We start from the raw sequence: 23,977 nt of genomic DNA, 5'->3' as shown, positions 1-23,977 counted from the left end.
AGAACTACCTTCCCTTTCCAAAAAAATTGCTACAATGTTTAGCACTCTGGCAAGCTCTCTTTCTTTTGGTTCGCTCCCGGGTTAGCTTCCCGGTACGCGGACCGGGAGCTAACCAAAAAAAATTTTTTTTTTTTAAAAAAGAGTAAGTATAAGGAAAGTAAACAGAGAGTGATGTTTCAAGAAAGACAGCTATAGGGAGTAAAGAAGAGATACTGTTTAATAGATCTATTTACCAAAGAACAGACAGAAGAGGGTATAATTGTGAAAAACAAAATAGATAACGAAGTGAAAGAAAAACAAGCATTGGCATAGCCAATAGGTATCGACTTTGGGACCTTCTAAGTATTTAGCTATGCAGCATAATATCCTTGGTGCAGCAACATCAACTGTTGCATGGCTAAACACGTATAAGGTCCCAAAGGCGAGACCTATTGTCTATGCCAATGCTTGTTTCTTAAGTAGAATTGCAATACGTATGGCTCTTCCATGTAAAAAAATCTTATCTTGTGCTCTAAAGATTGCTAAAGTCTCGACAGAGAACAGGCTAGATTGTAAGTAGGGTAAATTGCGCTTGGTGATCTGTTTGAGGGAGCGTCTGCTTTGCCTGGTGTCTTTGGAGAGCAATTTTGATTGTTATACTGGACAATATAGCCCTAATGTAAATAACATAGGGGCATATTATCAACATAGGCAATAAAAGTTTTGCAGCTTTTATCGGCAGAAATGTGTCGCTAAAGCTGCTTTTGCGGCAGAAAACTGCCGCTAAAGCCGCTTTTGCACCAGTTTTCTGCCAATAAAAAGAGCAATAATTTTATTGGCTGCATTCATAATATGCCCCTTAGTGTGCTTCAACTACACAGAGAAAGCATTATGAACAAATAGTGATACAGTGATCAGTCAAAGACACTAATAGTAATAGAGACGGAGTGAGTGAACAAGAGTGAGGAACTATGAGAAGAGAGGGACTGAGAAAAAGAGTGGAAGGAGTTGAGTAAGTAGGTAATAGAGAAAGGAATGAGGGAAGTAGCAAAGGCAGGAAACTGAGGATTAAAGAAATGAAGCAGTGGAACTAATAGTAGTTCAATGTGATAGAAATGTAACGAAAAGAGTACAAAATACTTACCTTATAATTGTCGTTAAATTCCTCACTTTTTATTTTTATACTTTCAATCTGTGAAAGAGAGAACAAACATTTGAAAAATATAAAAACATGTATTAAAAAATTACAAAAGACAAGGGCAAAGATTGAAGGACAAACAGTTTTTCAATAACTTTGACACTTACAGAAGCTACACAGTCCTAAAGATATACATTTTAAACTAACACTATCTTGATGCAGATGAAGTGAGGCCTATCTTAAAACATGGTGCATCTTTTGCATTGCTGTTGTCTCAGAAAAGTGTCGCAAGACACTAAAATTTAAAATAAATGCTTCAGGATGCCAATAAGATGTCTACTATCCAGAGTTTTGTTTCAGGTGAGGCCTACTCAGGGTTGTAGATGAAATTTCGAGTTGTTGAAGAGAATAGAGGACATAATACATGTGAAGGTCTACCAATGAAGTGAGTCATGTCCACTGCAATCTTCAACAAAGTCCAAACCTCCTATGTTTCCCTGGACAGACCTAAACTTGATCTGCACAATGTGATTCGTAATGATAGGAAACACACATGATGTAATTGAAATACATGCAATTTATTTTGCTCATTTCACAATCACATCACTTGTGTTTCCTTTGCTTAGGTATCTCATTGTGCAGATGTAGTCTAGCATATCAAAGAATACGCAGAAGTGCAGCACTGCATGCAACAACTTTGACACTTACAGAAGCCTCACCTTCTCCATGCCTCCTACACAGTTCTACATATACAACATAAATGCAAACAGTACAGAATTAATTATACATGTTAAATGGTTTATTTTTGCTGTTCTCAGAATGTATCAAAATTCACTAAAAACAGTGACTTGAAGGTATTCATCATGTAACAGCGGGGGAAAAAAAACACAATCAAAATGATTGTGTTTAAAAAACCCATACAACATCAGAAATCAAAAATCAGAACTCCTTAAAGTTAACTTACTTTCCATGACGTCCAAGGATGTCCTATGAATAGCTTACACTCTTTTGTGCTGTTATTACTTTCAGCCCGCCACTTTCTGAAAGAAAATCTCCATCGTTTTTAAAAACATGTTACATACAATAAATGACTTCTTGCTCTCTACCACAAGATTCCACAAGGCCAAATCTTGTCAGAGCCATGTATAACTCTTGGATTTCTTGTTAGCCAATCCCATCATTTGGCATTCCCGCAACTTTCAGAATTAAAATGTTGAAGATCATTTTCACAATCCTGGAATAGTAATATCTTCCCCTTCTTGCTCAGTCATGTTCTACATTTCCTATGACACTGATACTGCTTAATATGAAGCAGACTTACACTACCTCTATGACTACAACAATTATTTAATTCTCTACATCACTTTTAATCACAAAGCAATATAAAACAGTAGACAGCATTGCAGACTTACATTCCCTCTACTCCATGTTTTGATTGGCTGCTTCAATTAGCTTATAAAAAGAAACAGTTTTTCTGAACTCATTCAAAGTGCACATATATCTCCATGATGTCCAGTCCTATGATTAGAAGTTGTGTCTCTGAACTACACTTATCCTCAAGGCCAAATTGTGTAGGAGCCATTAGAACTTCTTGAAATTCCACAGAGCACATCCCGAGATTATTTCCCTAAAATTTTGGTTTTAAAAACACCAGGTAAGAGTTTTTAAGGTCATACGGCAATTTTTTTTTGAAAATTAAAACAGAATCATTGCAGAATGACCAGCCATTTCTAGACTTTAAATAAGCTGTGTAATGTCCTGATGATATTGAAGGGCCGTCATGATATATAATTGCTGTAGTTACAAAAGTCCTTCCTGATATTGACAACTGCGAAGCTACAAATTTTTTTATTAAAGTTGTCAATTTTGTTCCATCAGGCCTACATCGTTGGAACATTAAAATGACGTACTGGCCATATGTTCGTATAAATAATGTGGACATCATTTCAGATTTACATTGGCTACACTCCATGTTGTGATTAGCAGCTTTTACTAGCTTATTAAAGGAGACTGATTTACTGTCTGGCAAAGTTAAATATATAAATCTTTCTGAGTCTACACTAGTAGTACTTGATATCATACAGTTCTCGCAGTCATGCTGCCATTGATAAGAAAGCCCAAACAGCTGATCTACATCTACACCTTCAGCATGTAATACATCAAGCATATACATTAAAAACTCCTGACAATCTTGCTGAATATTTTGAGAGAATTGTGTTTGGCCTGAACATCTGTCTAACAGATTTCGAATTTCAGACACACTTTCTATGTTTCTTCTATCAGTGGTACATTTCTCTAACACAGAATTTAACAAACCGCAAAATCTTTGATCAGAATTGACCACAATCTCTTCTTTTACATTTTTTAGAGAAAACAAAACATTAATTACTACATTAGCATAGCAGTTGACACCAGAACTGTTTTCAAACTGAAAACCAACAACATCTTCAACAGAATCCTTTTTGTTTCTGCTTGTAATTTTAGGTTCATTCACTTTTTGTCTTTTTGCTATAACCTCCCCAGTATTGTTCTCATTTCTTCGTTTCCGGCCTACCAGACGTTTCTCAAACAAAGGAAACTGAGGCAAATGTGGCGCATACTCTCTTCTTAACCTATTGTATTCCTTAACACAATCTAGATCTGCACAAATGTTTGTGACATCACACTCAATCAAGTACAATCCCGATAAAGTTCTAACTCGTGACAATGCCACATATGCCATACCCTCCTTGAACACAGAACTGCCAATATTCACCAATGCACTGTCTACACTTAAACCTTGCGATTTATGGATTGTCACCGCATATGCCAAGCAAACTGGAAACTGCTTACGGCGAACATATAAGTCTTTTACAAGCAAAAATCTAGCAGAACAACGAGCAATTAGCTGTACTTCCTCAATGCCATCAAATTTAATTTTTAAAAATTCAATTCCATCTCTATTTCTGTATTTCACAAAATCAACAACATTACCCATTGATCCATTTACCAGACCTCTTTCAACATGTAAATTCCTTCTTAAAATTATACGGCAGTTCAAGCACACATTCAGAGTCTTTTCAAAACCTGCAGTTTTAGATATACTCTTCTCTAATGAATCCAATTTTGTTTTCAGATTCTCAGACAAAATAATTGTTGATCCCATATGCTCTACTCTATCAATAGCTTCCAGTTTCACAATCTCTTCCTTTTCTAAATGCAACATTTTGTTGTTAAATTTGGCACATTCTGCAAGAGTTGGCATCAAACATATTCCAGATTTCTTTTCAGTAATTTTCTGAAAAATATTCTCAGGCACAACATCTTGTTCTGGATATAAATTTGACAGTAATCGTGCATGTAAAGCTTCTTTCCCATGCTCGGTCACTTTTCCAATTCTAACATCTTGTAGAATAGTCTTGTAAACTTCATCCTTCGCCTGACGCATATTTTCATGCAGTTCAGCATAATTGAAGTTTAACCATATATTGACGTTGCCAATGCTGCCTAGGCACTTCCTGGTATCTTCATGCGTGAGCATTTTGAACACAGGTTGCCCTTTCACTGGTGTCAGCTGCAAAAGATCTCCGAAAACAATGATGTGTTTGCCACCAAATAACACATCATACTCTGTTTTGAGAACTTCTTGCATCCTCAAATGCACAAAGGCAAGCATGACATTGGAAACCATGCTTACTTCGTCAATGATAAGAAGTTTCATTTTCCTCAAGATTCTTGAAACTTCAAAACAAGCATCTCCAGATAGCTTGTGATATTCTAATTTGTTGTCATGCTCCACTGGCAGCATCAGTAAACGATGTAAAGTAATCCCTTTAATATTATGTGCTGCCAGTCCAGTTGGAGCAGTGACAACACAAGACAGCGATGACTCTGTCTTTTCCTGCAAATAGCATGAAATTGCTTTAATGAGGAAACTTTTTCCAGTTCCCGCTTCTCCACTCACGTACAGTCGGACAGGCTTCAACGACGTACATGAGCACTCTTTCTTATCATGACTTAATCCATGATCAATTTGCATGGTAACTTCGTCATATATTTTCCTCTGCTCAACGTTGAGTTGCCTTTCCAACTCTTCTAAGTTAACCGCATCCTCTTGAGCATGTGCCATGGCTCTTTCCACTTCATTCATAGCAGTGGCAGCTTCATTTTCGATAAGAGGTCCTCCTAGTGGATCCTGACTCAATGAAGCAGAACTCTGACTGTCCTGAGAACTGTCTCTGGCAATCTCGGCTGCAATTGTTGCTTCCTGCTCAATTTCCGCATTCAACATTTCTACATATTTGGGAAAAGCAGGACATTCTATGGTCTCCTTGGCGGCATTGAAAGAGTCTTCGTAACAGAGGAAATCTCCAAGCAGTTCCTCTTCTGCACGCCAAGGCTTGAAAAGTTGCAAAAGTGCTAAATAGAAAAACTCCTTTTTTTCAGGAGATTCGCCACTCAATTTTCGATGGTTTATCAAGTGGCATTTTCTTTGCTTGACCAGACATCCCTCACTTCCTATTACAGCATACACTCCTTTCTCAGTATCTTCTTTGATGTTCCTCTTGAATATGTAATTTTGCAGAACCTCATACAGACAAACATTCTCGAGGTGACTGCTTCGATTTGGATAATATGTATCCAACATGTTTGTCTTCAAAATGTCGGTACTGTTTGGCTCCTTTTCCGCCAAATACTCAATTTCCCGCACAGGTTTGAGAACTCTATTACGCGTTGCAGCAAGACCAAGACTCGCCCAAACGATACTCCTGGACTTGGCATAGAGACTTGCTGAAGACAACCGGTCAGAACATTCGTACTCTCCGATTTCTCGATGCGACAACATCTTCAGACTGAAACTGTACAACTTCTTGCTGAGGCTCTTTTCATGGGAAATGTCCTCCCACATATCCTTCAATTCTGTCTTCTCTTTTTTGGTGATGTAAGACGTCACATACCGAGCCACAGCCATACAGTTATCAGCCACAAACTGTATATCCATGTTAGCATTCCACATGGACAAAATCACCGGGTTGTAGTCGTTGATGTACTTGGACTCTTCGTTCCTCTTCAAATTGTATGTGTTTTTAGGTGATTTCTTCATCACATTGTGTCGCAGCGAAGACATCAAACTGTTTACTCTTCCTTTAGAAATCACCGGTCGTGGAAAGCCGAAACGACATTTGGTGTAGAACTTGTCTTTGTTTCGGAATTTACGTCGGCAGTACTTTCCACATCGATGGCTTTGGAAACGCAGAACTTTTTCTCTTAGGCTTTTCTTCTCCTTTGCGTTTGGAACAGCACACGTAGAATACTGTTGGATGAAACTCATCACTGAGTCTTCTGGATCCGTTCCAAATTTAGGTGCATCCTTGATCCACAGCAACATATGTATATGAGGAGCACCTCTTGCTTGGTACTCCTTTCTCCAGAAGAAATCCAACACCTCTCCAAGAGGTGGATTCTTCTTATTCATGATGAAAGACATCATAGCTTCAAATCTATGATTGAAGTACCTACATACATTGACTGGATCCAAAGAGCACAGTTCTCCGGGTGTCTTGAATTCGATGTTATCTACGTTAGCATTTGCCTCTCGTAGAAATTCAAGTAAGTCTTCCCAGCCATACTCGGCACAGCTCAGAGTGAGGAACCATGTGGGAGTACCTAAGTTCCTCAGCATACATTTTAAATCACCATGACGACGGTACCAGTACTCATTAGTACCACGCTGACACGCCATGAGATTAATCAGGTGAGAATCCAAAATACTATCTTGGACATTGACTTTATCCATAAAGTCACTTGCCGAGATGTTTTGCATGTGTATACCACTTTTCAAGATGTGGTTCACTGCATATGACAGTCCAGACAGATCGCTTTCAAACAGGAGATGAAACAAATAGGGAATGCATTGTCGAAACCTAGCATCTCCTGCATACAATCGCAAAGTCCGGTATTCAGAAGCAGGAATTTGATGAGGTCGCTCATCATATCTTCCTCCCTGACCTGTTGGAAAAAGCTGTGGGAAACACCGAGCTTCCAAACTTTCCTCCCAAACACTAATGGGACTCCCTTTGGCTTGTTTCATTTGAAACAACTCAATAGCATTCCCCATGACTTCCTTGGAATGCAAAGGATGAACACTATAATGTTCATATATTTCTTCACTAGTAGAGGTTTCTACTTTCTCAATTTGACCAGCACACAAATCGCTATCCTCTTCCTCACTTACTTCCTCTTCTGCAACATATACATTCTTATAGTATTTATTATTTTTTTTCAAATACAATGTTGCCTTTTTAACTTTCCTAACATCTACTAAATCTTGCCATATTTTCTTATTCTTTGTCGGAACCCCATTAACTAAGATAACCAGAGGTTCCTCTTCCACTTTTTCTACTCCAATTGTGTTAATGTTTTTCTTGAAATCTAGAGGCAAATAAACAACTCTTCCCTTTAATCCTCTCTGTAAATCTGATGGAGGCAATTTCCCTGTCTTTGGCTCCATTCTTACAATAGCCTGAAAGGGATGGATACTTTGAATCAAAATAGATTCATAAGTATTTAAGTCCTTCAATTCAGAAGGAATCTCAACCAATTCCAGATTATTATGAACTGCTCTAGCAGGCATCTGGTTTTGTTTTAATTTGTTACAACAATAAGTACACACACGTTGATCCAATCCCAAATCAAAACAATTTTCTACCATCAAGTATGTTGCAAAATCCTTCCATTCACTATTATTTTCCCTTTCACTTTTTGCATATAAATCCACTAACTTAGTCTGATTCTTATAATAAGTGCGTCGACAACACACACAAGTGAAATTAGGCCTCTCACTTGATTTCACCTCAAACGTCGCAATTTCCCTCTGGAAATTATCTGTACTGGAAACCTGTACACTATCTTCCACATGACCCTCTACTTCTTGCTCAATTTCAACATTCTCCTCTTTACTTCCAAAGTAACAAAACTCAATTTCTTCACACATATTCTTCACATCTATTTCAGAACCATGCAAAAGAGCAGCGCATAATTGTTTCAGCATAATTGCTGGACTCTTAGCATAATACAACATTCTAACTAATTTCCTCACTTTGTTATGATGCACTGCTAGCATCCTGAAATGATGAAAAACACTCTGGCATACTCTCCTGGAAAGACAAGCCAGTGAATGACCATGCAAACCTGTCACTTCTCTTACTCTGCAAGGATCTAATTCTTGCAACAACATCATTTTCTGCTTCAAACTTTTTTTGTTAAATGACCGTACAAAATCACAAAGCAAATTGATGGAATCCTGTCGCACACTGCAAATACTACTACACTTCCAGGTGTACACAGGACCCTTAGCACGTCTTCCTAAAACCTCATTACCTAACACCTCTTCTGCCTCTGTTGTCACAAGTTTTTCTTTTTCAACTGGACAACCATCTTTCACTTCATAAGCACGACCACTGGTGTCAACTGCATGCACCAAATCATTATCCTGGAAATAACTCTCCTCATTAAAAAATGCCTCAGAGCTTGAACTATGCATCCATTCTCCAGAAAAAACTTCACAAAAATTACTACGATTAACTATTCTCTTCCATCTACTATTTCTTTTGAAATCAAAAATTGCCTTGTTTAGCTTCCTAATTCTATTGATTGTCAAAATAAATAACTTACGTTTAATTTCAAATGCCTGATCAATAACTTTCTCAACTATTTTTTTTCTCTTATAAAAAACTAGTTTCTGTTGACCTTTCTTAATATTTTTTAACAAATTGCCAATTATCCTGTTGCGGAACATTCGTTTACGAATCTCCCTAAACTGTTGTTTCCTTCTACTATCATGCACAGATTTATCTCTTGCTCTAGCAGTAACATTTTTCATTGTCCTTTTCTTTCCATTTGATTTCCTTCTCGTGTTATGGACTGAAACATTTTCTGTAGTAATATTTTTTTTATTACAAATATTTCTTATGAAATATTTAGAGCTCTTACCCGGTGCTTTCTTCGTGGCTTGAGAAATCTTTTTGTTAGAGGACTGCTGGGTTTTTGTTTTCACCTGCTGTCTTTGACATTTTGCAGCCTTAATCTGTCTTTGTATTGTAGGCATGGTAAAATCTTGAAATGATCTGCAGTTGAATCTGAGGAAAAATATAATAAAAAATGTTAATAAACATTATTACCAAACAGTAAATCAGTAACAGTGATCAAAAACTTAACACACTACTTGACATTTTAATTTGAAGATTTTTTAGTCATTGGCAATCTTACAATACAAAAATACCAGAAAAGAATCTATGCTATTTTATATGTGAATCTGATCTAATTTTATGAACATATTTTAATATTTTATTGAAGACACTACACATAACCTGTTTTTGAAGGTGTCTTTATTTTTAAATTAAACGGTTTACCTTTTTACTTTTTATTAATTATAAATTTTAAAAATAAATGTTTATATTTCCAAAGGCTCAAGCAGGTCAGCTTCCCATCCTATATCATATAGTTCGGACAAATCTGCATCCTCATCACGCTCTTCTTCATCCTCAGGATTTAAATCATCCAAAGGATCAACATCCACTGATGTTTCAATTACAAGTTCAATGATGAGGTCAAAATCAACTGATTGCAGATTGTCGCTCATGTTGAGGTTGTCTTTATCTTTAAAGAAAGATAACAACAATGAGATGTTGCAGAGTAAGAGACAAATCTCAGAGATTATATTAGTAAAATTGTTTAACAAGATTAACATTTAGCAGCTATTATTTAGCCATGTCCAGCAATGCTGAGCAGGTGAAGCCTATGTCTAATTATTCACTGAACAGGACTCATCTCTTCTTAACCTTGGATAAGCCTCACCGACTCTGTGTCCCCTGCACATACTTAAATGTAAAGGGGCAGATTTATATTAAATGGCACATCCCCAGGCATGCACCAGTTAACGTGCACCACTGCTCTGCCACCCATGGTGTGCCGCATTTACAATCAGATAGGAGAAAGCTGCGTCAAAACCCTGCGCCTGCTTGAAGCTGGCATAGGTCTTGACGCAGCATTGTGGAGATGCGGCACCCCTGAGCCTTGCTGGAGCTGCATCGCACTTGCAATACAACTCCAGCAATGCGCCACCTTTACGGCACATATGCGTCACGCAGCTGTGCCATTTTTGCCCCATGCTGCGCCGCATTGTAAATGCAGCACACCATGGGTGGCGGAACAGCGGCGCAGGATGACTGTCACATCCCTGGTGATGCGCCAGTCATCATAAATGTATCCCTAAGCTTCTTATCTTGTTAGAGATGAACTGCCATATGTATCATCAAAATATTTTACATTTCCTAAATAGCGAATTTTAAGGAATAAATAGCGATTCTTTACCATTCCTAATTTGCGATGAGCAAATTGCTAATTGCAAGTTACCCATTCATTTCCATGGGCTAGGAGGCTCATAGGAATGAAGGTTTAATTTGCGATTACCATTTTGCTCATCACAAATTAGGAATTTTTCCAAGGGTGAAGGGGTGTCTCAAGAACACCCTGCTGCACCCCTGAAAAAGAAAATTGGGGGCATATGGCACACATACATGCCCTAAGGGCATGTGTTGGCGTCATATAGCACCTTTTGTTTTTTTGAAAAAAAGCTTTTTGAAAAGAATTCACAAATTACCACCAATTTACCACAATAGTTTCCAAATCCTTAATGTCATTTTTTACATATTTTTTGTTTGATACATTGCATTTAAGGAATCACAAAATTTGCAAATCCTTCAGTGCAATTGCAAAATAAGGAATAGCAAATTTTGCTACTCCTTATTTTGCATCAAACTTGTTTGATACATACCATTTGTCTAATTAACATTAACAAAGGCTGAAATTCGTAGAATTTTGATCTTTGCAAATGCTAATTACCTTCATACATATGGCCCCAAGTGAGGCCTGTCTTGCGGCATGGTGCATCTTTTGCATCACTGCTGCTTGGGTTTTATGTGGTACGTTTTTTTTACACCATGACATATCTGCCTAAATGCATCAATTTGTAATGTTGTCGCCTCATAGCAAATCTTTTGCACCACCGCTGCATCATAAAAGTGACGCACAGTGGCACAAAAGAGGCATACACCTATCATAAATCTGTCCCTACCATTTTAAATGATTAATCCAGGATGACAATAAAGTGTGTCCTATCCAGAGGTTTGTTTAAGGTGAGGCCTACTCAGGATTGCAGATTAAAGTTACGCTTGATGAAGAATACAGAGGAGATAATACATGTAAAGGCCTACCAATGAAGTAAGTAATGTGCACTTTATTGCGCTAGTCATCATAAATGTATCCCTAAGCTTCTTATCTTGTTACAGATGAACCACCATATGTACCATCAAACTATTTTGCATTTCCTAAATAGCAAATTTTAAGGAATAAATAGCAATTCTTTACTATTTCTAATTTGCAATGAGCAAATTGCTAATTGCAAATTAACCATTCATTTCCATGGGCTAGGAGGCTCATAGGAATGAAGGTTGCAATTTGTGATTAGCAATTAGCTCATCACAAAATAGGATTTTTTTCAAGCGTGCAGGGGTATCTCAAGAACACCCTGCTGCACCCCTGAAAAAGAAATTTGGGGTCATATGGCGCACATAAATTTTAACAACATTCCTTTACCTCAACAACGATTTTCAAATCATAACTTCAAAACACTACACATGGGAAAATTACTTAAATTGTCCTTAAGACACATAAAAGCGTTTTTTGATTGGCTTTCCTGCATGGTAGGGTCACTTTTAACATGGCTATGTAACACAAACATTCTAAATCTAAATTTTCCATGCACATGTGGGAGCATATTTACAAGCAATTTGCGCCACAGAGAAAGGTCTTACACTAAAATGAGAAAAATAACATCAGGGACAGTCAATTGCCTTATAAAGAAGCATACACCATTATGTCCTTGTCATGATTTTAAAAACAATTCCTTTTCCCCAAAAACGTTTTTCAAATCATAATTTCTAAACACTGCACATGGGAAAATGACTTAAAATGTCATTAAAACACATGAAAGCGTTTTTTGATAGCCTTTCGAGCATGGTTGGGTCACTTTTAACATGGCTATGTAACACAAAAATTCAAAATCAAAATTTTCCATGCACACGTGGAAGCATATTTACAAGCAATTTGCGCCACAGAGAAAGGTCTTACACTAAAATGAGAAAAATAACATCAGGGACAGTCAATTGCCTTATAAAGAAGCATACACCATTATGTCCTTGTCATGATTTTAAAAACAATTCCTTTTCCCCAAAAACGATTTTCAAATCATAATTTCTAAAAACTGCACATGGGAAAATGACTTAAAATGTCCTTAAGACACATAAATGCGTTTTTTGATTGGCTTCCCTGCATGGTAGGGTCACTTTTAACATGGCTATGTAACACAAACATTCAAACTCTAAATTTTCCATGCACATGTGGGAGCATATTTACAAGCAATTTGCGCCACAGAGAAAGGTCTTACACTAAAATGAGAAAAATAACATCAAGGACAGTCAATAGCCTTATAAAGAAGTATACACCATTATCTCCTTGTCATGATTTTAAAAACAATTCCTTTTCCCCAAAAACGATTTTCAAATCATAATTTCTAAACACTGCACATGGGAAAATGACTTAAAATGTCAATAAAACACATGAAAGCATTTTTTGATTGCCTTTCCAGCATGGTTGGGTCACTTTTAACATGGCTATGTAACACAAACATTCAAAATCAAAATTTTCCATACACATGTGAGAGCATATTTACAAGCAATTTGCGCCACATAAATCATAATTTTCTCCTTAAAACACACTATTCTCTATCTAAAGTAAAGAAATATTTTCTCACCTTAGCAAATACTTTGAGTTTGAAAACAGTCTCAGAAACACACCAATTTGTCTGCAGCAGAGCAAAAGGTATGCACTCCAGAGTCTGCAGCTATGAAAAGCACAGAAATGCTGTAATTCTTCACACATATCTCTCATGTCACCCAATCAAAAGTCTTCCCTCACTTTTTTCAAATGAAAACCCATCCCCCCTCTGCCCTTTCTGCTTTATCTGCATGGCAACCACCTCCTGGAAGAACTCTGTTGTTTGCAAGTTCACACAACAATGTTGCAATTGAACTCTGAACTCTCAGTGCACCTGCATATCCAGTGCATTCTTTCATTTAATGACTTTTTATTGACCACTCAAAATACATCTTTCAAAGAACACATCCGTGCACCCTAACTTTTTGTTTTCAGCAATCAAAATCCACCAATCACTGTTACTGCTTCATGAACACAGAAACTCCACAGTTTTTTTCATTTCAAACTCTCATTTTTTCAACTGCCATTTCATTGCCACACTTCATCTGACTGCAGGAGAACCTTCTCTCACCATGTTTTCTGTCTGGATTGTTGGTCATAGTTATATTCACTGGGCTCAAAGGTACGTTGAAAGCAGGAATTTACCTAACCTCAATTTACAAGATGTGGAAATTAAGTGGTTTGGCCACAGAGGATTAAAATGTCACCAATTGATACCATTGGTGAAAACCTTTATGCATTTGCCCAAACCTGACCTGTTAATTGTGCACTGTGGAGGTAATGACTTGGGCACTTTGACTGGGGTAGGTCTGGAAATGCTTTTAAAGGACACCTTTGAGCAATTGATGGCACTTTTTCCTCAGACTGCCTTGGTATATTCAAATATATGCCAAAGACAGAAATGGAGGTGGTCAAACCAATTTTGTCCACAAATTGAGAAATCGAGGAAGCATGTAAACAAATCTGTTTCAGCTTACATGAGAGACCATGGAATGGGCTCCCTGTACAACAATAACTTGCGTTACTACATGCAAGATATCTACAGAGGAGATGGAGTTCACTTCTCAGATGAGGGCAACAGAATTTTCACTCTGAATTTAAGAATGTGCATTGGTACCTACTTATAAGTACCTAAATGTACCATAAACCCAAAAACTCTTCTCAGAGCTACCCTACATCTGATCACTCACAATTATTATTTAACTCTAACATTTTTCACTAATTTTCAACAAAATACGCTACCGGGGCCGCTACCCGGTACGCGAACCGGGAGCTAACCTCGCGAATTTTTTTTTGAAAATGTTTTTTTTTCGCACATATAAGCCTCCTCAGCCACCCTCAGAAAACCTAGGGGGTCAAGATAACTCTACGGTGCCCCCTTCTACCCATTCTGAACATTATTTGCCCTCCATCTTGTATCTTAATTCGACCGAAACACAAAATGGTGGACTCCTGGAACGCTTAAGGTCCGCGAACCGGGGCGCTCAACGGTTCGCGTACCGGGTCGCTCCCTGGGAAGCGCACCATCAAAAAAGGTGGGAAAGTAGTTCACACAAAAGCCACTTGAGACAATTTCACCAAATATAGATTAGCTCATACTACATACCAATCCCTACCATTTTCACAAATTTGATTGGAATTCCATTTAGCCATTTAGCCTGTAGACCTCTCTAAATACCGTGAGGTAAATTACTTCACAAAACACATCTGAAGTGTTGGAATTGACAACCAATTAAAATGTTACTTTCATTTTCTACTTTTTTTACCTGACATTTGATTGGTTATGTACCCGAATATATATAAAGGAAGAGAAGGAAACACAGCCATTTTGACTACTACTTCCTGGTGTACATTTCAATAGGATTTTCATTAATAACTTCAACTTCTTTTTAAAGGTAAGTTGTTATTTTTAAAACTGAAGTATATTGTGCACTTTAAGTTAATATGGCAAACTTTTTCTGTTAGTTATATACTATCCCTCTGTAGTACTTATACATTTAGATACAATTTTTTATATTCCTACTTCCACTCTGATACTATACACTGCCCAAAGATAAATTCACTGTTAAAAACTGCCTATCTAAAATTAATCCCAACAGTGCCCTACCTCTACTAATATATATTTTTTTTATGCAAATTTCAGGGAAAATGGAAAGCGAACAAAAAATTTCATTTGAAATTGTCCTTCCAGAGTCCAACACAGAAATCATTGATCCAAATGAGATTGAATTTATGGATGAAACTTGGGACCAAGAACTACTGCAATGTGTACAAGCAGTAGATAACCTCCTTGCAAATGAGGACATTTTACAACCTCAGAGACTACAATGTATATTCCATGATAATTTTGAAATTTCTGACAATGAAATGTTAGAAAGTTTAATAAATTATGAAACACAATAAAAAATGCTTAAAAAATAAAAAAAATAAAAAATAATCAACAAAACCAACAATCAATTAACATACAGCATTTGAAAAGTCTATCATTCATTTTTCATTGCAGTACGCTGCCCAGAACGCTTCCCGGTTCGCGTACCGGGCGCTACCCATGCCCCGCGGGGCCCTTTTAAAGCCTCCACATTAAACCTAAGGGGTCAGGGAGGATCTACTATGCCCCCTTATGGTTATTTCCCCCTTTGTTTTGGCCTCCTCTTGTCTCTCAATCCTACCGAGAGACAAGATGGCGGCCGCTCCGGACTGTTTGGAATGTTTACAGACGCCGGATAACCAATCAGCTTCGCTACGCGAAGTTTTGGTACGCGCCCCGGTCCGCGAACCGGATCGCTGCCCGGAGCGCTGTTACAGATATATATCTTTTTTTAAATGTTAATTTCTCAAAATCCACTGGAGCACATATATTGAGACCTACAAAAGGCACATCGGGCTACCAGTCTCTACAATTTTGCCAAGTTTCGTGCAAATCCATTCAGCCGTTCGGGCTAAAAGTGCGACAGACCGCCCTATGGAAAACTCAATGTTAAAAACACGTTTTGGGACCCCCCTTTTTTCTCGGCCCCCCCTGGACGAACCCCCCCCCAAATTTCCAGGGGCTGCTCAGAAACAAAATGTTCCATTTTCCAGAAAATTTCAGCCAATTCCGTCCACAAACGCCAAAGTTATTAGACATAGAATTTTCAAAAAACCCATAGGGAAAAAATCCTAACTATATATACCTACTGGCGACTGCCAGTAGGTAATATATATATATATATATTCACTGAAAAAACCATAGGTTATAGACCATATATAGTTAGGAATTAGCATTTAGAAAACCTTATTTTACTCACACAAAACCATTGAAATTCCATATATAGTTAGTTGCACTAACTATATATCGCGCACCCGCATCCACTGCTGATGATGTCACATATTACATCATTCATGACATGGGCAGTGACATCACTGATAACAACATCCAGTGATTTTTTGTTTCTATAAAGTTTAAATATGTCTTACATATTGAAGAATGAGTGGATGTGTAAGTGTCTGGACGAAGGATTTAGTAGGTGCATGACTGACTGTATGAGTGAGTGATTAAATGTGTCTCACTGACTGCATGGGTTAGTGACTAAACTGTCTTAATTTGTGCATCATTATGTCTGTTGTTCTGTAAACTGCTGCATGTGTTGATCAGTAGCTATATGAGTAACTATATGGGTTATTGATTGATTGCCCAAGTATTTGTATGGGAGACTGAGTGTGTGTGTGGCTAGCTGGGAGGTGTGTGACTCTGTGCAGATCAATCTGTACTTGTATCAATGATTGTATAAGAAGGTAAGTATGTGTTAGTATATGTTTGAAAATGTAAGGTGCTCTATGTTTAACTGTATAGACAAGAAAATGGAAGTGTCATTGATTCTTTACAGGACTGACTAGGTGTGTGAGTAACTCCATGGATGAGTGGCAGACTGTGAGTGTCTGTATAGGTGTATGAGTGCATATGATAGTGTTGTAAAGATGAGTGCTTGTATGTATGAATGATTGTATGGGTGAATGAGTGAAGGTGTGTGTAGACGTAGCAATCAGTGAGTGCGTATGTAGTAACTAGTATTGGTGTGTCAATGGTTTCAAAAATTATACTCTCTTTTTAACACTGGGTGAAACAGAGGTTATATTAAAATGTGAGGAGATGCATTGTATTGTCACATGAATGATATCATCAGTGATGTGGTCATTGATGTCAAATGAGATGTCATCAGTGATGTCATCAGTGATGTCATTTGAGATGTCATCAGTGATGTCATCAGTGATGTCACTGACCATGTCATGAATGATGTAATATGTGACATCATCAGCAGTGGATTGCGGGTGCGCGATATATAGTTAGTGCAACTAACTATATATGGAATTTCAATGGTTTTGTGTGAGTAAAATAAGGTTTTCTAAATGCTAATTCCTAACTATATATGGTCTATAACCTATGGTTTTTTCAGTGAATTTTCAAGGTTTTGTAAATGCTAATTCCTAACTATATATGGTCTATAACCTATGGTTTTTTCTGTGAATTTCATTGGTTTTTTAACAGCTAATATCTGTAGCTGTAAAATGTATTCTTCTTTAAATCCAAAAATATATTTTATATGTTTATGAATAATTTTTTTTTTTAAATATTTTTTTTTCTTTGTTCCCGCTTCGCGAATCGGGAAGCTTCCCGTTAGCTGACCTTGATGCCGCGAAATAGACCGCGAGCCGGTAAACGTTTCTTTACCGCAAGTGCCGCGTTAGAAAACAACATCGTGACGCCTCCCGTCCGCATGACGTTTCACGTTGTCGCGTGATACGTCATATGACGTGCTACGTTAGCGAACTGGTACGCGAAGCGAGTCGCAAAGCGCAGGTTTCTGGAAGCAAACCGGGAGGCCCTGCAAAGCGCTTAACGTAAACACAGCAAGTCATGTGACTTGGTAATAACACTTTTCATTGGTTCATTTCACTTTTGGTTTCCTAATGATGTAAGACTAGGTCATATAATCTAAAATGAACACTTTTGATTGGTTGAGAACTCTTGTTTTTCCCAAATGATGAAAATCCCTCCTTCTTTCCTCACTCTGACTTTCATCATTGTGAGAGAAAGACCCTTTGTGATCACTGAGCAATGGCTTCTTTAGTAGCTTCAGCTGGTGCTTCCCCACCACCTCCACCACATCCAAGGAAGAGTGGACCACCTGCTCAAGTTATAATTCAACAAGAAGAAGAAGAAGAGGAACAGGACGACGAGCACGAAGAGAGGCAGTTTTTGCCTGAGCAGCCCAGGACGTCTCACCGGAAAGAAAACTTCATTTGGCAATTTTTTAAAATTCCCAAAGGTCAGAAAAAAGTAAATGCAAGATACGTAACTTGCCTTATATGTCAAGATAGACTGTCCAGAGGAACCGAGAAAAAATACAGTTTCGGAAACTACACAATGCATCGCCATATGACTAGGTGGCATCCTAACAACTACAGTGCTGCACAGTTTCGGAACGACCTAGATAATCTCCCTATTATGGCCAGAAGATCTGTTGTACCGGAAGTAACGGGACCAGAGGGCAGGGAGATGGTGCCAAATATACAAATGAAATTTGGTGAAGTAAAACACACCTGCGTATTTTGCGATGGATTCATTTCCTACGGAGAAAAAAGCATCACTCTGATCAACAGAGCTATTGACTATCATATGCAAGTTTGTACGAAACGCCCAAAATAATAAATACTTCTTTTTTTGTTTTGTTGCTCCTGTTGAGCCCTTTACAATGAATCGTTTTCATTGCCCCCTCCAAGAAAAACCCAAAAAAATATAAAACTTCAGAAAAATTCAAAAAAAGTAAAAAAATGTTCCGAAAAATAATAAAAAAAATATAAAACAACAAAAACAATAAAAAAAAAAGTTCTTTTCAGAACTACCTCCCCGTTATTAAAAAATTGGTACAATATTTGGAACTGTGCCAACCTCTATTTCTCTTAGTTCGCTTCCCAGTTCGCTCGCCGGTACGCGAACTAGAAGCGAACCAAAAACAGTAAGTATAAGGGAAGGAAACAGACACTTATGTTAAAAGAAAGACAGCTATAGGGGAGTAAACTAGAGATACTATTACCCGTAATCCACTGCTGATGATGTCACATATTACATCATTCATGACATGCTCAGTGACATCATCAGCAGAGGATTGCGGGTTTTTTGGCAACGTGCCTTATCCACGGTTTAATAACGCTGCCTTTTGCTTTATATAAGTTTTCAAATTGTATGAAATATATACCAATAGGTCGTTATGAACCTTTAGGTAGTGCTTTTCTTCATGAGGTCTGGTCGCTTCCATACACATACAGATGTTTCAAAGATGATCAAGAAGTTTATCTGAATGGAGAGGAATGCACTGAGACGCCAGATCATTCACTAATGTGTAGGCACATACAGTTACACGGTTCATGCAACAAACACCGACCAAATATGGCTTGCGTGTTGCAAGGCACGCCAGTTCCTGCTATCATCCCCACGTTCAAGTTGTTGGAAAATGGTAGTTATTTGATGCTCAATAATGAAGATTGTTCTGAGTTAATTGAAAAGGGTCTGCACCTCTGTACGGGTGTTCGCTATGTGAAGCACGAAAGTTTCACGGGCCGAACTCAAGGCCACCTCTCTCTGAGACAAAAGAGCTCTTATTCTTGCCATGCCGTTGAAATCTGTCCCAAGGTTGGTATTTGTGGCCAGATTGAAAACTCCCTATGTTCATGTGTGGGAGGAAATAGAACATTTCTGCAGCAAATAACCCGTTCACTTACTGTTACAATAAAAGGAATACTTTTAATTCAGATTTGCCTTTCAATTTCAGCAAGATGGTTCCGACTATCTTTAACGCATCCTCCACAAAGACCCTGGCGCACTTTTTTAAAGTTGTTACCAGTGGTCTCGTGACTTCATTTGAGAAAATCTTTGGAGTCATCCCTGCTTCCTTTCATTCTATTTTCTCCACTCTGGTTCGTGGATTGGCATTTTTACTTGCATTACCAGCGGACGCTCTTGTGCTTTTTTACATTTTTAAATATGGATGTCTCTCCTATGCAACCTCCCACCATGCAGCTGCTGACACTGTTCCGCAATCGCATGCTAGAATATTATGGCACAATGCCGTTGGCGATATTAAGCACGGCATATGGATTATCTTTTCGATTCTCCTACTTCACCTGTGTCCAGCCTGTATTTCACTGCCTGACCTGTGATTTCGATTGGGCCATTGATTTGTGTCTCTGCGGACCGGTTTCTCCTGACGTCGACTTTAATCAGCTGATGACTCCTATCATTACTCACGAGTTGGTTTGTCCTGGCGAAAGGATTATGGCTGTGGCATTGATGCATGGACTACTTGGTCCCTGGAATTTACTGGCGGCAGCACAGTCTTTCTTGGAACAGAGCTTTCTTGAAAACCCACCGAGCTGTCCTCTGATGGTGATAGAGGATCCGGTGCTGGGAGAGCACGTATGTTCTTTTCCGCTTTTAAATTGGATGGCTGAACTGTTTTCGGATGAAGACGGTGACTTCCTATTGGAGGCTGTTGCAGCTTATTTTGCATACACAGTTATGTCATAGACCTTTTTCATGTTTGATATGCTGAGTACTAGCATTTCATTGACAATTCATTGACTTATTTGTCAAGTTTTTATTATTTACCTTGCCTATTGGCTTAAGACTAGATAAAGTACTTGGCTGTTTTATTTTTCTTTAGCATTACATTTTCCTAGTTTTTAATGCTTTACCTTGCGGACCGTCCACATATAAACTTGCAATCTGCTCTCATGAGATGGCACTTCTATTATCTTATTCAGTTCGTTTCCGGATCATGGGGAGGTGTCATCTAGGTCCTGGATATCTTTACACCGTGTTAAGTTAGCATGGGCTCATTACCGGTTTAAACGCCATTTTTCCTTTTTTGCAACTTCTGCACACGACACTTAGTTGTTGCTTTAGCTTTCCACCTAGTAGTTCATCGTGGTTTACATGAGAATAATATGTTATTGCTCTACTATCTGCTTTGCTTGTTAAACTATATCTGTACAGCGAGTGCTAAAGTTTCAAGAACAACACGATACAGAATTGTTATGAGGTCTGATCTCCACGACTTCATACTCATAACATAAGTGCAACTTCTGCCAATTCTGGGCATGAGGCGGGTTTTATATTGCTTTGCCGAACACACATACACAACAGTTGATGCGGTTCACATGAAGAGAGAGCTGGTGTATGCTGATGTGATTCCTTCAAATCTAAGACACTAAAGTATGGGCACGCCCTAAACCAACACAAAGAGACCTTCTTAGCAAATAATATAATATGTGTATTAGGGAGGGTGAGATATAAGCAGCCGCGGGCCGTGGAGGGAGTTACGGTGAGGCAGGGAGGCGGGGAGGGGGAGAAGCAGGGTGGAGCCCTCTCTACCTTGCCCCTCCCCCTCCCCGCCTCCCTGCCCCACCGTAACTCCCTCCACGGCCCGCGGCTGCTTATAAGTGTTGCTAACTCTTATTCATTTACAGCATGTTAACATACTGTCACCATTCGCTTTTTATGTACTAGTAACTATGCTGGTAATTTTGCTACTGATAATATGTGTACTTGTATTCTCCACCCTGCTTCTCCCCCTCCCCGCCTCCCTGCCTCACCGTAACTCCCTCCACGGCCCGCGGCTGCTTATAAGTGTTGCTAACTCTTATTCATTTACAGCATGTTAACATACTATCACCATTCGCTTTTTATGTACTAGTAACTATGCTGGTAATTTTGCTACTGATAATATGTGTACTTCTATTATCTAAGATACTACGCCTGAGAAGACGGCATTAGTAAATAAACATTTCAAATACACATGTGTTCTTCTTAACTCCATGTTCTGGTTTCTAAGAAATATATAACGACCGACTGTTCATGAGTTCCACGTATCCTGAGGTACTATAAGTTCATATTCTGGATTGTCTAAACATTGAGAGTTTGTTATATCCAATGTGACACTGTACCTAGCTTGCTAAGGAGTTTTTGATTACTAACGTGAGTTTTGGGACACCCTAATTCGCCGAGGTTCCAATCCTCTGTCCACAGTTCTGTGTGAGAACAGAAACCCTGCGACAGGGGCACCCCCGACCCTTGCTGGAGCTTCATTACACTTGCGATACAACTCCAGCAATGCGCCACCTTTACGGCACAGATACATCACGCATCTGTGCTGTTTTTGCCCCATGATGCGCCGCATTGTAAATGCAGCACACCATAGGTGACGGAACAGCGGCACAGAATGACTAACACATCCCTGGTGATGCGCCAGTCATCATAAATGTATCCCTATGCTTCTTATCTTGTTAGAGATGAACCGCCATATGTATCATCAAAGTTTTTTGCATTTCCTAAATAGCGAACTTTAAGGAATAAATAGCGATTCTTTACCATTCCTAGTTTGCGATGAGCTATTTGCTAATTACAAATTACCCATTAATTTCCTTCATTTCCATAGGGCGGTTGGACTCACTTTTAGCTCGAACGGCTGAATGGATTTAAACGAAACTTGGCAAAATTGTAGGGACTGGTAGCCCGATGTGCCTTTGCTATGTCTCAAGATATATGCTCCAGTGGTTTTTACGAAAATTAACTTTGAAAAATATATATTGGGCTACATTGGCCTATATATATGTTGGAGCCCAAATGTAGCACAATGTAGCCCAATGTAGACCAATGTAGCCCAAAGATGGCCGCCAGACACACAAAAAAACAAATGTAGCCCAAATATCAGCCAGATGTAGCCCAACTATAGCCCAGTGACAGAATGACCAATCAGCTTCGCAAACCTCCGTTACGCGAAGCGGAGCGCTGTTACAGATATATATCTTTTTTTGAACGTTAATTTCTCAAAATCCACTGGAGCACATATATTGAGACCTAGCAAAGGCACATCGGGCTACCAGTCCCTAATATTTTGCCAAGTTTCGTGCAAATCCATTCAGCCGTTCGATTATTATTATTATTATTTTTTTTTGCCCCGCGGGGCCCTTTTAAAACCTCCACATCAAACCTAGGGGGTCAGCGAGGATCTACTATGCCCCCTTATAGTTATTTCCCCCTTTGTTTTGACCTCCTCTTGTCTCTCGATCCTACCGAGAGACAAGATGGCGGCCGCTACGGACTTTTTGGAATGTTGACAGACGCCGGAGAACCAATCAGCTTCGCTTCACAAAGCTCCGTTGCGCGTAAAGTACGCGTCCTGGGACGCTGCCAGGTCCGCTGTTACAGATATATATCTTTTTTTAAACGTTAATTTCTCAAAATCCACTGGAGCACATATATTGAGACCTACAAAAGGCACATCGGGCTACCAGTCCCTACAATTTTGCCAAGTTTCGTGCAAATCCATTCAGCCGTTCGGGCTAAAAGTGAGGCCAACCGCCCTATGGAAAACTCAATGTTAAAAACATGTTTTGGGACCCCCCTTTTTTCTCGGCCCCCCCTTGACGAACCCCCCCCAAATTTTCAAGGGCTGCTCAGAAACAAAATGTGCCATTTTCCTGAAAATTTCAGCCAATTCCGTCCACAAACGCCAAAGTTATTAGACATAGAATTTTCAAAAATCCCATAGAGAAAAAATCCTAACTATATATACCTACTGGCGACCGCCAGTAGGTAATATATATATATGTATATATATATATATATATATATATATATATATATATATATATATATATATATATATATATATATATATATATATATATGGTGTAGCTAGCAGGTGAATAAACTACTCCGTGTGAAGGAACCTCCCGAGTGCTGTTTTCTTTCCTGGGGATTATTGCCGGGATTTGATGAGCGCAATATATATATATATATATATATATATATATATATATTACCTACTGGCGATAGCCAGTAGGTATATATAGTTAGGATTGTTTTCCATAGGGAAATCGCAACATTCTATTGGGAATAACTTTGGCGCGGTTGAGGAATCTTCCTGAAATTTTCCTTAACTTTGCCTCGCGGCGCTCCGCTCCTTACCTAAAAGTTTGGGGGGGATTCGTCAAGCGGGGGCCAAG

This window comes from Lissotriton helveticus, chromosome 4_1 (genome assembly GCF_964261635.1).
Source record: "Lissotriton helveticus chromosome 4_1, aLisHel1.1, whole genome shotgun sequence".
NCBI classification, from domain to species: domain Eukaryota; kingdom Metazoa; phylum Chordata; class Amphibia; order Caudata; family Salamandridae; genus Lissotriton; species Lissotriton helveticus.
This window is presented reverse-complemented; position numbering follows the sequence as displayed.